Source organism: Podarcis filfolensis (genome assembly GCF_964270895.1).
Source record: "Podarcis filfolensis genome assembly, chromosome: Z".
Taxonomy (NCBI): domain Eukaryota; kingdom Metazoa; phylum Chordata; class Lepidosauria; order Squamata; family Lacertidae; genus Podarcis; species Podarcis filfolensis.
Window position 1 is genome coordinate 27,634,675 of NC_139617.1, and position 13,791 is coordinate 27,648,465.

The following is a 13,791-nucleotide window of genomic DNA, read 5'->3' on the forward strand; positions in this document are numbered from 1 at the left end:
GTTTTGTTAAATATGATTAGAAGGGACCGTCTGATTAAAGGTATTCAGGTCGGAGCCAAACAATACAAATTGAAGGCTTTTGCAGATGACCTAGTTTTGACGTTACAGGAGCCAGAATCTAGTACGAAAAGAGTATTAGAACTGATTCAAGAATTTGGTCATGTGGCAGGATTTAAACTGAACAAGTTAAAAACTAAAGTTTTAGAGAAAAACTTAACACCGATTGAGAAAGAGAGGTTTCAGAAGGAGACTGGTTTAACATTAGCCAAGAAAGTAAAATATTTGGGGGTTAATATGACTGCTAAGAACTTAAACTTATTTAAAGATAACTATGAGAAATGCTGGACAGAAGTGAAAAAAGACTTAGAAATATGGTCAAATTTGAAGCTTTCCTTGTTGGGTCGAATTGCAGCTATAAAGATGAATGTATTGCCAAAAATTTTATTTTTATTTCAATCATTGCAAATTCTGGACAAGATGGACTGTTTCAAGAAGTGGCAGAGAGATATTTCTAGATTTGTCTGGCAGGGCAAGAAGCCCAGAATAAAATTTAAAATATTAACTGATGCAAAGGAAAGAGGCGGATTTGCCCTGCCAGACCTTAAACTTTACTATGAATCAGCAGCATTCTGCTGGTTGAAAGACTGGCTGCTTCTTGAGAACACGGACATTTTGGACCTAGAAGGTTTTAACAATGTTTTTGGGTGGCATGCATATTTGTGGTACGACAAGGTTAAAGCGCATAAAGCATTTAAAAACCATATTGTCAGGAAAGCATTGTTCAATGTCTGGATAAGATACAAAGACTTACTGGAAAATAAAACCCCAAGGTGGTTGTCACCAATGGAAGCGAAGGCTCAGAAAAAGCTGAATATGGAGGCCAAATGGCCGAAATATTGGGAAATACTGGAACAAGAAGGAGATAAATTGAAATTGCAGAGTTTTGAGAAATTAAAAGATAAAGTGCAAGACTGGCTTCATTATTATCAAATAAGAGAGGCCTATAATTTGGACAAAAAAATTGGCTTCCAGGTGGAAAAATCAAAATTGGAAACAGAATTGTTAGATCCCAAAACTAAGATACTTTCAAGAATGTATAACTTGCTGTTGAAATGGAATACGCAGGATGAAATGGTTAAATCTGCAATGATTAAATGGGCACAAGATATTGGTCATAACATTATGTTTGCGGACTGGGAACAGTTGTGGACCACCGGTATGAAATTTACGGCATGTAATGCCTTAAGAGAGAATATTATGAAAATGATATACAGGTGGTACATGACACCAGTCAAGCTTGCAAAAATATATCATTTGCCCAATAACAAATGTTGGAAATGTAAAGAAAATGAAGGTACATTCTTTCACCTTTGGTGGACGTGCCCAAAGATTAAGGCTTTCTGGGAGATGATCTATAATGAAATGAAAAAGGTATTTAAATATACCTTCCTGAAGAAACCAGAGGCCTTTCTCCTGGGCATAGTCGGCCAATTGGTGCCAAAGAAGGATAGAACTTTCTTCATGTATGCAACAACAGCAGCAAGAATACTCATTGCAAAGTATTGGAAGACACAAGATTTACCCACCCTGGAAGAGTGGCAGATGAAGGTGATGGACTATATGGAATTAGCGGAAATGACTGGCAGAATCCGAGACCTGGGAGAAGAGTTGGTGGAAGAAGATTGGAAGAAATTTAAAGACCATCTTCAGAAACACTGTAAAATTAATGAATGTTAAAAATGATGTTGGATTGAAAATAAGAGGCACTAGCAACAAAGTTAATGAGAATATGCAAAAATGAGTTGATAATGGATGAAAATATAGAGCTATAATATGTTAAGATATAGAGTTAAGATAAACGAAAGAGGGTAAGGATTTGCTGATTTGATTATCTAAATGGGAATACAAAAAGGGGAGGTGTGAGGAAGTCAAGGAAACAAGCTAATGAGTTTAAAGTTACAAAAAATGGGTTTGTTTTTAACTCTTTTGTATCTATTTGTTTTTTGTTTTTTGTACTTTGTATTTTTATTTTTATTTTTTATGTATTTTTGTATGTTTTTTTTGTATTTTGTAAATTTATGTTTTTGTAAAATTCCAATAAATATTTTTTTTAAAAAAACCTCAAAAAAGGCTACTATGTACACTGCATTCTATGAGTTGCTCCTCGAAGTCAGGTCGCAACTGTATTAACGGTGTTAAGAAGAAGGAAACAAACTTGCAAGACCATAGGGAAATTCGTCTTGCGAAGCAGCTCAAAAAACGGAAAACCCTTTCATTTAGCGAGTTTTCCGTCTTGCGAGGCATTCGTCTTGCGGGGCACCACTGTACCTATTTATCTACTTGCACTTTGACGTGCTTTCGTACTTGCTGCTTATTATTTTTACTTTTCCAAAATGTGCATTAGGCAGGCACCTTCATTATACTGTTTTATTTACATATGAATTTTCAACCATTTATATGCTGCTTTCCACCATAGTCACTAAGGGGTGTAAGATTACAAAATATAAGGTGAAGATAAAACCAGCTAAGACTAGCCATAAAATAAGAAAACATACTTAAAAGACAGCTGAAATATAAGAATCTTTACCAGGAAGGGGGGTTCATCTGATTTGAGCCAGGATGAACTCAAACCAGGACGAACAGTTATGTGCTAGTGGTAGTCTCTTCCCACCAACAGTTGAGACCAGGGTTTCCCAAACTTGGGTCTCCAGCTGGTTTTGGACTACAATTCCCATCATCCCTGACCACTGGTCCTTCTAGCTAGGGATGATGGGAGTCATAGTCCAAAAACAGTTGGAGATCCAAGTTTGGGAAACCCTAGTCTGGGCACAGCATTATGCCACAGCTGGAGTTTCTGGACCAGCCCAACAGTGACAAAATACAACCTCATTGCAATGATTGAGTCTTGAGGTTACCAATAAGCCAGCTACTATGTTCCTAATTCTGGTATACTAAGCTCTTGCCACATTGCTGAGTCTTCAAAATAGAGAGTGGAAGGGCTACCTATGTATGCCCAACAAGGCCTAATGTGGCTTAAGGATGTCTTTAGGTCAGACCATGCTGCAAATGTGGAGAGGTCAAGTGGTCATTGATGCCTGACACCTTGACACACACACACACACACACACACACACACACACACCCTGCATTATTACATTCATATCCCATATTTTCTCCAAGTGAGATCCAGGAAGCATGCAAGGGTTTTTCCCCTCTCCATTATACCTTCACAACAACCCTGTGAGGTAAGTTAGGTTGAAAGTGAGTGACAGAGCTCAAAGTCTCCCAGTAAGCTTCATGTATGAGTGGGGAATTGAACCCTGGTCTCCTAGGTCCTCATCCAGCACTCTGTCACACCACACAGTCTCTTGCATGGCGGTGTGTAGCAGCTTAGCAGAATGCTGTGGAACATCTTTAGTCTCTGGCAATTAAAAGTTCCATTTCTAATGGTCCTTTACAAAATCCACAATCTGTTTCACATTCCTAATGCTGTGAAATTCATCAGGATTCATGGCTGGTGTGTTTACACAACTTGTACCCTTAGGTCTCAAACCTGTATTTTAATCAGGTATCTTAATCCAAGGGGAAAGGCCCTAGGGCCTCTTCTCTGTATGCAGAAGGTTCCAGGTTCAGTCCCCAAAATTTTCAGGTAGAGCTGGAAAAAGTTCCCACCTGAAAGCCTGGATGGTCACACACCTCTGACCTGTGGCCTTTTCACTACCAGCCAGGTCAAGGAGAGACCTACCATTTGCTCTCTTTCACAAAACCACTTCCTTTGCTACTCTAACAACCCATACTTAGGGACCATTAACTCACCAAGAAGGTGGCCTGGTTATTCCAGGTTATTTAACCCTTGCTGGATACAAGAATTAGAAGGGACTCAGGCAAACAGCCTATCTCCACTCCCCACCCACACTTGCACCCCCAAACCCCCTCACAATACATTTTCTGAATCTTTTGCTATTTTTACCCAGTTGTGAATGACATATTGTGGCAATGTCTTTCTTGAGATAACCTCCTAATAATGCCTTTGAGAAGCTATCATACTGCAAATTGTGCTTTATTGAAATCAGAGACGTGTGTCGAAATCTTCAGCTGACAGATAGAACTCATTTAAGGTTTCAGAAATGTTTGCTGCCTTCTTGGGAAGAGTTTTCTTCACTGCCCACACATTTCTATTTTTAAACCCGTCTTACTCTATTCTGCAAAGCAATTTGCTTTAAACTGCAGCTGTACATTGACAAACCACCTACAAAGAATACTTCAAAGCTTCTCCCTTGCTGACACTGGAAGGTCCTTTGACACCACTGTTACACTTTTCACTCATGCATTTATTTCTAGACTGAATGGAATGGCAGAAAGCTATTTCACATGCTACACAGCAACAAGCCCCAAACTGCTGCCCCTGCTGCAATGCAGCAGCCAGCCCTGCCACACATAACTATTATCCCTGCTCTTCCATCCCCGCCACCCACCTGCTTCCTCACCCAGCCCCCTTCCATACACGCTTGGAACTAGGGAGGAGGAATAAATTTAATTCTGTTTGCATTTTAATGAGAAATTACCCAGTTTGCACTTCTCCAAACAATACATGAACCAAAACACAGCTATCCTTCAAAATCTGCAGTTACCTGAACTATGTAATGCAATCTTTCAAACAATGTGCACAAAAATGCATACATTCAAGAAAACAGTATACCCAAATGCATTATATCAAGGTGTGTGTATAAAAAATGTCTATACATTCATCTTTAGTGAAGATAACTGTCTGGAGCATGATGTTCTGCACTTATGTTCTGCAAACATTTTATAACAATGATTTCCCAAGCTTCTAAAATGCATGAGGAACCTCCACAAGATCATGGGGAGCCTTCTCCCTGAAGAGGGCTATGCTAAATACTGTTCCCACCCCCCACACCGTTGTTGTTTTATCAATAGCTATTTGTAAGAGCATAAAAACACTGAGACCTTCTGGATCAGGCCAAAGGTCCATCTCTTCCAACAGCTCCAACAGTGGCCATCCAGATGCTTCTTCTGTGAAGCCTGCAAGCAGGACTTGAGTGCAACAGCAACTCTCCCCACTGGCTGCATCAACAGAAGAATCAAGGGAAGTAATAGCACTGCTCTATTTTGCCTTGGTCAGACCACACCCACAGTAGTGTTTCCAGTTCTGGGCACCACAATTTAATAAGGATATTGACAAGCAGTAATGTGTGCACCAAGATGATCAAGGGCCTGGAAACCAAGCTTTATGAGGAACAGTTGAGGGACTTGGGTGTGTTTAAAAGGAGACTGAGAGGGAGATATGAATAGCCATCTTCAAATATCTAGAGGCCTTTGACATAGGGGATGCAGCATGCTTGTTTTCTCCTGCTCCAGAGGCCAGGACCCAAACCAATGGATTCATGTTACAGAAAAGGAGATTCCAACTAAACATCAGGAAGAACTTTCTGACAATGAGAGTGGTTTGACAGTGGAGCACACTCCCTAGCAGGGTGGCAGACTCTCCTTCCTTCGAGGTTTTTAAGCAGAGGTTGGATGGCCATTTGTCATGGATGCTTTAGTTGAGATTCCTGCACTGCAGGGGGTTGGACTAGATGATCCTCAGGGTCCCTTCCAACTCTACAATTCTGGTACACAGAGAGATGCTGCCTCTGACACTGGAGAGGGAACATAACCATCATGGCTAGTAGCCATTAATAGCCCTATCCATATTTTTGAGTTTTTTAACATAGAGTATGAGCAGCAATAATCTGTAACATTAGTCTTTCAGAATGAAGCTTTTTTTGCGAAAGAGGAAGGAGGATCACTCTCTTTAAATGCACTTTCTTTCTTTCTTTCTTTTTTGTCTATTTGCATTTCTGTAAAGCAACGCACACCAGCTAATCAGTAAGCCATGTTAAAGTTGAGAGGAACTGAGAAAGCCAATGGAGGTCAATAAACTGAACTATGTTGTGATCACTTACCGAATATCATCAACTCAATTCTAAAATGGGTAATTTGTGGCTGTAATAGTAGGAAACAGAAACATTTCCTATGATGTATTAAAAGTGCCATCTAGTGGAGAAAAGTCATTTTCAAGCATCCATTTGTCAGTCTGAATTGTACTACTGCTAAATTTTCTATATCTCCCAAGTCCAATACACCAGCGTCCAATCTGTTTGGCATGCAAGCATACAGAATCCCAACCCTCAACTGCATGTTCAGCCTCCCACTGCAGTTTGCATAAAGACCTGAGGACTTGGCCGTTAATAATGAATGCAGCAGCAGCATTAGAAGACATTGAGGGTAGTTGTTGAACTGAGTACCTCAGAATTCCCCCTAAAACCCAGCCAGTCATGGAATGAGGCCCAGAGTGGGGAGTTGTTGTGGCATTATTCTCTCCCCCCCCTATTTGCAACCTTCATGCTTAGCAGAGCAGTTTTGAAAGCTGCAATGTGACCCCTCCCCTTTGCTCAGAGAAAAGTGTTGTAAGACTGGATACCACCTCTTTCTGAGATTTTCACAAACAGCTGGCACATAGGCAAGGGGGTCCAGGACCATCTCTGGGAAGCCAGGTTCTCAGAATCATGATCAAGGTGCAGTGACCAGCTGTCCATATGTTGCCAGGCCATGAGCTCATTGAGGCTGTGAGGAAGACCTCATGGAATGTGGTCTGAAGGCACATGAAGTCACCACCTTGGTGAAACTAAGTAGGTCTGGGTCGGGTCAGTTTCTAAATGGTGACTGCTTGGGAACCACCCACCCAACGCCACCGCTTTAGGTTCCATGGCAGAAGGAAGGCAGGTAAATAAAAGTAAGAAAATAATAAATCTCTTTCAGCTCCTTGGAACTCTTGATATGGATGCTGCCAGCTGTCAGAACCTCAACTGCCCCCAAAATGGAAAACCTTGCAGGATTTGCTACTTTTGCTTTGGTATCAAAATGTGTAGAGTTTGGCACTAGCTGAGAAAATAACCCACAATTGCTGTATGGTAGGATATTATCTTATATGCAAAAAACACAGTGCTCCCTCAGTACAATGTGAAATTTTATTTTCCTAGTGGTCTTAAGTACCTTAACAACCTAATGTTAAGTCTCTCTAAGATAAACTGGGCTGCTTTTTTGTACTTCTGTTACTTTTATCACATTATTTTCTTTGATTTACTTCAATGAAATCTTTTAGTAAGTAAGTAAGTATCGAAGGTAACAAAAGGCAGTTTTAGGAAGTGGGGGCAGGATCACATATTGCAGGGCCAATGAAAAGCTCACCTTGTATTGTCAGGAAAGCCTCAGAAGCTAAAGCCCAGGGCCCTGTGAGGCAGAGTGAGCAGGGCAGACCTCAAACACAGTAGCACCAGCTTGGCAGTAAGTATGAAAGAAGAGCCCCTCTGGATCCGACCAGAGGCCTGTGGAGTCCAGCATCCTGATCTCACAAGATAAAAGCACAAATAAGTAGTTGAAACCACTAGGTGTCTCCCTTGCTGCGTTTGGTTTTTGGTTGTTTTTTTAAGCATTTAAGCAAACCTGTATGTTTTATGCAAGAACCTTCTGCCTTTGATCACAGGACAGTGCTTGGGTTGTGTGTATGGTGAAATGGAAAATAATAATAATAAAATGTAGGAGGTGATGCAAAATACCTTTCTCTGCTGGTGAGTTGATGTCAGTCAGAGTAGATCAGGGGTTGGCAAACTAAGGCCGGTCAGCCGGATCAGGCCCAGTTGCCTTCAGGATCTGGCCCACAGAGTGTCCATGGATCAGCGTGGGGATTCTGTTCGTTCGGGATGCGCCATTTTTTCCCTACACCATTCCATTTCCCCCCTCTCTCACACACACACCATGGTGGCGCCTCCTCCCTCCCTCCTCCTGGCTTCTCCCTGCCCTGTCTAGAGGAGGAGGGGGGCTGGGCTGAGCTGGCTGAGTGCCATTTTAAGTAGCCCCTCTCCGGAGCCAGCCCTTTCGTGCCGCTCATCTTCCCTCCACAGCGGCCACCACCCTGGTGCTCCTGTAGGCCAGAGAGTGGAGTAGATGAGCTCGCTCTGCCTACCCACGAGAAGCAGCAGCGGCAGTGGTGGTGGTGGTAGCCCCAGGGAAGGTAAGTGCTGCGGCTGGGTCTGGGGGTGGGGAGGAGGACTACTTGCCCCCCTCACCTCTTCTTCCAGCTCCCCCCCCCGGTGCCGTTTCTCTGGCCCGCCACAAAGTCTGAGGGACAGTGGACCGGCCCGCAGCTAAAAAAATTTGGCAACCACTAGAGTAGATTATACCAGGCTATATTTTGATGGCATATGTAAGTCGGCCTTAAGTGGTGCTGCCAACATTTCTGCCCATTATGTTTGCCCTGATTATTAGGGAAGAAACTAGTGTGCAAAAGGGGAGGCAGGGGGAGGTGTCATGCAGACTAGTGTGCATATTTAGAGCACCCTTTCCCAACACAGTGCTCTCCAGATGTTTTGGACTAAAACATAAATATAGTATAGTTAAAGCATGGAATTCACCTTCACAACTTAGATGGCTTTAAAAGAAGGTTTGACAAATCCATGAAGGATATCAATTACTACTAGTCACAATGTTGGATGCCATGTGGCCCTGAATACCAGTTACTGGGAATCACAAATGGCAAGAGTGCTGTAACACTCAGGTCCTGCTTGGATGCTTCCCATAAGTATCTGGTTAGCCACTGTGAGAGCAAGATGTTGAAGTAGGTGGGGCTTCAGCCTGATCCAATAGGCTCTTCTTATGCTCTTATATTAATTCCCATGTGGTTGACGGGAGTTCTAGTCCAAAAGTTGGGGTGGCACTAGACTGAAGGCTGATTTAAGCCATCTAAAAGGACCTCAGCTAGGTGTTACAAGAGGAATGGAAGCAGCAGAATATCAGAAAGGGAGAGAAGATGGGGATTAAAGGTGGCTCCAAATTCTGAAAAAGCCAAAGACCTCTATTCGAATGCAGATGCTCCAACATAAAACAGATTTGAAATTGCAGGTCCTACAGCAGTATCTGTGCAGACCTACTGGGGACAAAGGACAAGCAAAAGAAAAAAGGAGAATGAAACTAATTGATATGACCAGTGCTGGATTTACATATAAGCTAAACAAGCCCTAGCTTAGGGCCCCACTCTCTTAGAGGCCCCCAAAAAATTTAAAGGGGAAAAAACCGGATGTACCTTTCCAAAATATAAGATAAAAAACAAATAAAATAAAACCTACATACAGTTAGAGCTTAATAATTATTTCACTATTAATAAACTTCTTCTTGATTGTATTTCACTATTAATATACTTCTTAATTGTATTTCGGTTCAACAATTACTTTGATTAAAATACATATTTTCTTATGTTCAAATGGCTTTAGGTACCTATTAAGTCCATAAATTACCATATAGGATATATTCAACACAAAAACCAGTGACAATTTGTTGTTGACAAAGGACAGCTGCACATATAAAGGGCCCCATTACCTTCAGTAGCTTAGGGCCTCATCAAACCTAAATCCGGCCCTGGATATGACCACTTGAACTGGGGTGTTACCAGATGGGCTCAGAAGAATGTAATGGTCTTGTCTGCCAGTCTCTCTCCAGCAGTGGCTTCCACCAGCTAGTACAAGGGGAGAGTAAAACCTGTATAGGCTCAGTAAACATCTCCAGGGGTTGATCCTTCTTCTCATCCGCAGGCAATTAAAACTATTTAGAGCCGCTCAGTGGGGAAATGCACTGTGAGAGGGCAATTGCTTTAACCAGAGAGGAAATTGGGGGTGGGGGGGTGAGAAAAGTCTAGATGTCTTAATTGATTTTACACACCACAAAATTTAAAGCTGTTCCAATCCGGTATCTCTTTGAAGAGATGATTTCTGCTTTTCTGAACTGAATTATGATCACTGTATTCAGTCTTTTCCTACCGGGGCACTCCAGCTGTTTTTGGACTACAGCTCCCATCAGCCCCAGCCAGCACTGTGGTCCAAAAGCAGCTGGAAGACACCAAATTGGAGACGGCTTCTCTATTTGATGTATAGTAATTGCTTAAAGATTCCGCCTCTTTGGAGCCATCTGTAGGGCTGCTCTGCTCTAAGCTTCCGAAAGGAAAGAGCAGGATATAAATGTAATAAAATTAATCCTGTTCCCATGCAAAGCATGTAATTATTTAAAATAGTTCTCGTCTCTCACCATATAAAGGCAGCCAGATTTTGGAAAATGTTTGAGTTAGTTAGTTTGGACTCTTGGTACTCAAGGGTCTGGTAGACAGCCTTCTTAGGAAAAAATTCTCATAAACTGAAAGTCTCTAAGAGGTCTAGTAAAAAAACAAAAAACAGCCCCCCTCTTTTGCATTATGGTTTAATTTATATCATTTACAAATAAGGAGGCATATGGACGGATTATCCCTCCAGCTAATGCTGTAGTATGGGTTACATGAAAATACTATCAATAAGATTCAACACACCCGTGCTATTTTCTTTTGTTTTATGATATTTTATTTTTAATCATATCTCTGTTCTTATGGTGTATACATATGAAAGCAAGGGAAATAAGAATAACGCAAATTTTTTTACCCTGAGGATCATCTAGTCCATCCCCCTGTAATGCAGGAATCTCAACCAGATCATACATGACAGATAGCCACCCAACCTCTGCATAAAAACCTCCAAGGTAGGAGAGTCCACCATGTCTTGTGGGATCTGTTCCACTGTCAAACAACTCTTACAGTCAGAATGTTCTTCCTGAAGTTTAGTCAGAATCTCCTTTCTTGTAACTTGAAGCCATTGGTTCTAATCCTATTCTCCAGAGCAGAAGAAAACAACTTGCTCCATCCTCCATGTGACAGCTCTATAGATATTTGAAAATAGAGACTACACTTCTGTCGATGCTTGCTTTGTTGCTGCATCACACTGTTCACTCATGTTAAGCTTGTGATCAACTAAGACCCTTAGATCTGCCATCTCTCCCAGAGTGCTGCTTCAGGTGACAATTTCAGAAAGGCTCGTGGTAGTGCTGGCCCTGGAAACTCCTATGGGTTTTCAGCATCATCTGAATGAAGACAGCTATTTGTCCAGGTAAACAAAATGTAAGAAGAGCTCAACTAGGCCAAGTCAAAGGAGCATCTAGTCCAACATCCTGTTCTCAAAGTAGCCAATCAGATACCTTTTCTGGAAATCCTACAAGCAGGACTTGAGCACAATAGTACAGTGGTACCTCAGGTTAAGTACTTAATTTGTTCCAGAGGTCTGTTCTTAACCTGAAACTGTTCTTAACCTGAAGCACCACTTTAGCTAATGGGGCCTCCTGCTGCCGCCGCGCCGCCAGAGCACGATTTCTGTTCTCATCCTGAAGCAAAGTTCTTAACCTGAAAAACTATTTCTGGGTTAGCGGAGTCTGTAACCTGAAGCGTATGTAACCTGAAGCATATGTAACTTGATGTACCATTGTACACTCCCCACTTGTGACTCCCAGCAACAGATTGCCTCGGACAGTAGAAGTAGAACATAACCATAATGGCTAGTAGTCATTAACAGCCTCTTTCCATGAACTTGCCAGATTGTCTTTTTGACTTGTTCAAATTAGTGGTCATCATTACATCTTGTGGTAGCAAATTCCATAGTTTAACTATGCACTGTGTGAAGAATATATACATAACAATTTCCTCACACCATGCCAATGTCTTCCACTGGTAGGGACAGGAAAGCGTTCAGCATAATATTATAAGGACACCAGTATGAAAGAGCACAGAATGTTTTTACAACCTTTGCAGATGTATCATGAAGATTCTCCCTACAAGACTCCAGAATCAACGAATTAAACACTACAGAAGCAAATTTGGCAGCCGTGTAAATCTGTTTGAAAGTCATTCTAGAATGTACCTTGAGGAAACAATCACAAGTCATTCATCCTGTGTTGGAATCCTGTTTGGAAAAGAACATCCTTCTCTAAACATAGTTACATTCCCAAAAGATCCTGCTTACTTCACATTTTCTAATTGTGGGAATAGGTGTTACATTGGAGGTGTCTAAGGGCACACACACATTGAGTCAATGGAACAATTCACTACACGTTGAATGTGTTCAACAGAGATTTGCTCTAATGTGTCAGCTCATTCATAAAGGTGCAATTAAATATCACATCATTAAGCGACTGTATTTCCCCCCTAATTATCCTGATTATATTTTGCTGGCTCATAAAAAAACAGCGCCAATACAATTCACACTTAAAAATCAACATATTTCTTTCTTGGTTGGTAGGAATCATCCTCCTGATTATTTTCAGCTATAACTTGTAACACGTTTAAACATGGAACTTTCTTGCATTTTTTTTTTAATGGCATTTTTATGAGATATTCTCATAATATCTAAGAAAAGCACTTTATAGAAAGCAACTCATTCTCAGTTGCTTCAATCTGTTAAAAGAGAGTTTGAAAGAGATGCCTCAAGACTCCTTCTTTATTTCAGCTAGAATGTTTGTAGTTCAGCCTTCCAGATGCTTTGGACTACAACTCCCATCAGCCCCAGTCTCCACTCCAAAACATCTGGAGGGAACCAGCCAATTATAAATACACTGAAGCCCAGTTAACTACGTCATGTAATGCAAAAGTGTTTAACTTTAATTGGAACAGGGAAAATTAAATTGCCACTGACAATTTGACATTTACACCATGTTTCAACTCATGTTTGCACCAAGCTGACCTCACCACTACCTCACCCCTCTGCCTTACAGTAGGTCACACTGATGCCATTCATAGGGGGTCAAGCAAGTGCCACCACCCCACAAACCGCCACCATTCCAGTGATAAATTTGGGTGGAGTACCGGGTGATAATAATCATTTTGAGTCATTGATTAGGTAATGCATCACCTAGTGGTTAGAGGGAATGACACACTCCTCTGACATAGCAAAGAAGATTACCGTCTTCAGAAGAAAATGATATATACATACATACAGTGCTTTTTTCTATTAAAAAATGTTTAGGGGTACTCTCATTTTCCTACTCATATTGAAATACTGCCCCTCAATGAGGCGAAACTTGGATTCACAAAATGTTTTGGGGCAGTGATTTTTTTTCTTTAAGAAATGTTTAGGGGTACTCTCATTTTGACTCAAGAAAATCCCCATTTTATAGTTCAAATCTAGAAAAATAAATGCATTAATGGACAAAAGTACAAAGATTCACAAAATGCGTACCCCTGCGTACCCCCAGAAAAAAGCACTGCATACATAAATACCTACATTATATCTCATTATTCTGTGCCACCTACATACATAATTTTATTTGTATGCCGCTTTTCCACAGTATAAACAATGTTCAAGGTGGCTTTCAAAGTGAAAAAAGTTATACAATTCAAAACACAGCAAAAGTAGTCAGAAGCAGTAAATAAAACATCAAAAAGTACACAACCAAATGGAACAATTTTCCACATACAAGATGCAAAATAAAGATACAAAAAATTAATATCAATAACAGCAACAACCCACAGCTCAACAAAAGCCCCTAAGCAATATCCCAGCCCAAGAGTTGTCAAAAGAAATGAACTCGCTTACAGATGGCCTTATTCAAATCTCCAGTATATTTCAGTGGAAGCTTTCCTACCTTGTAGTCTAAGCATTGTATTGTGGCATAACCTTTCACAGAAAAAAATCCACTTTGTCTGATGCCAGAGGTTGTACAGTCGACAACAGGTTGTGCCAAAATAAAGCTGTTGATTTTAAGATGCTACAAGACTCTTCTTGACTCTTTTTGCTGCAACTGACAAAACAAATTCTAGAGGGATAGATGTGTTAGTCTGACGCAGCAAGTTCATACATAACTCATTTATGATGGAATGAGATACTTGTT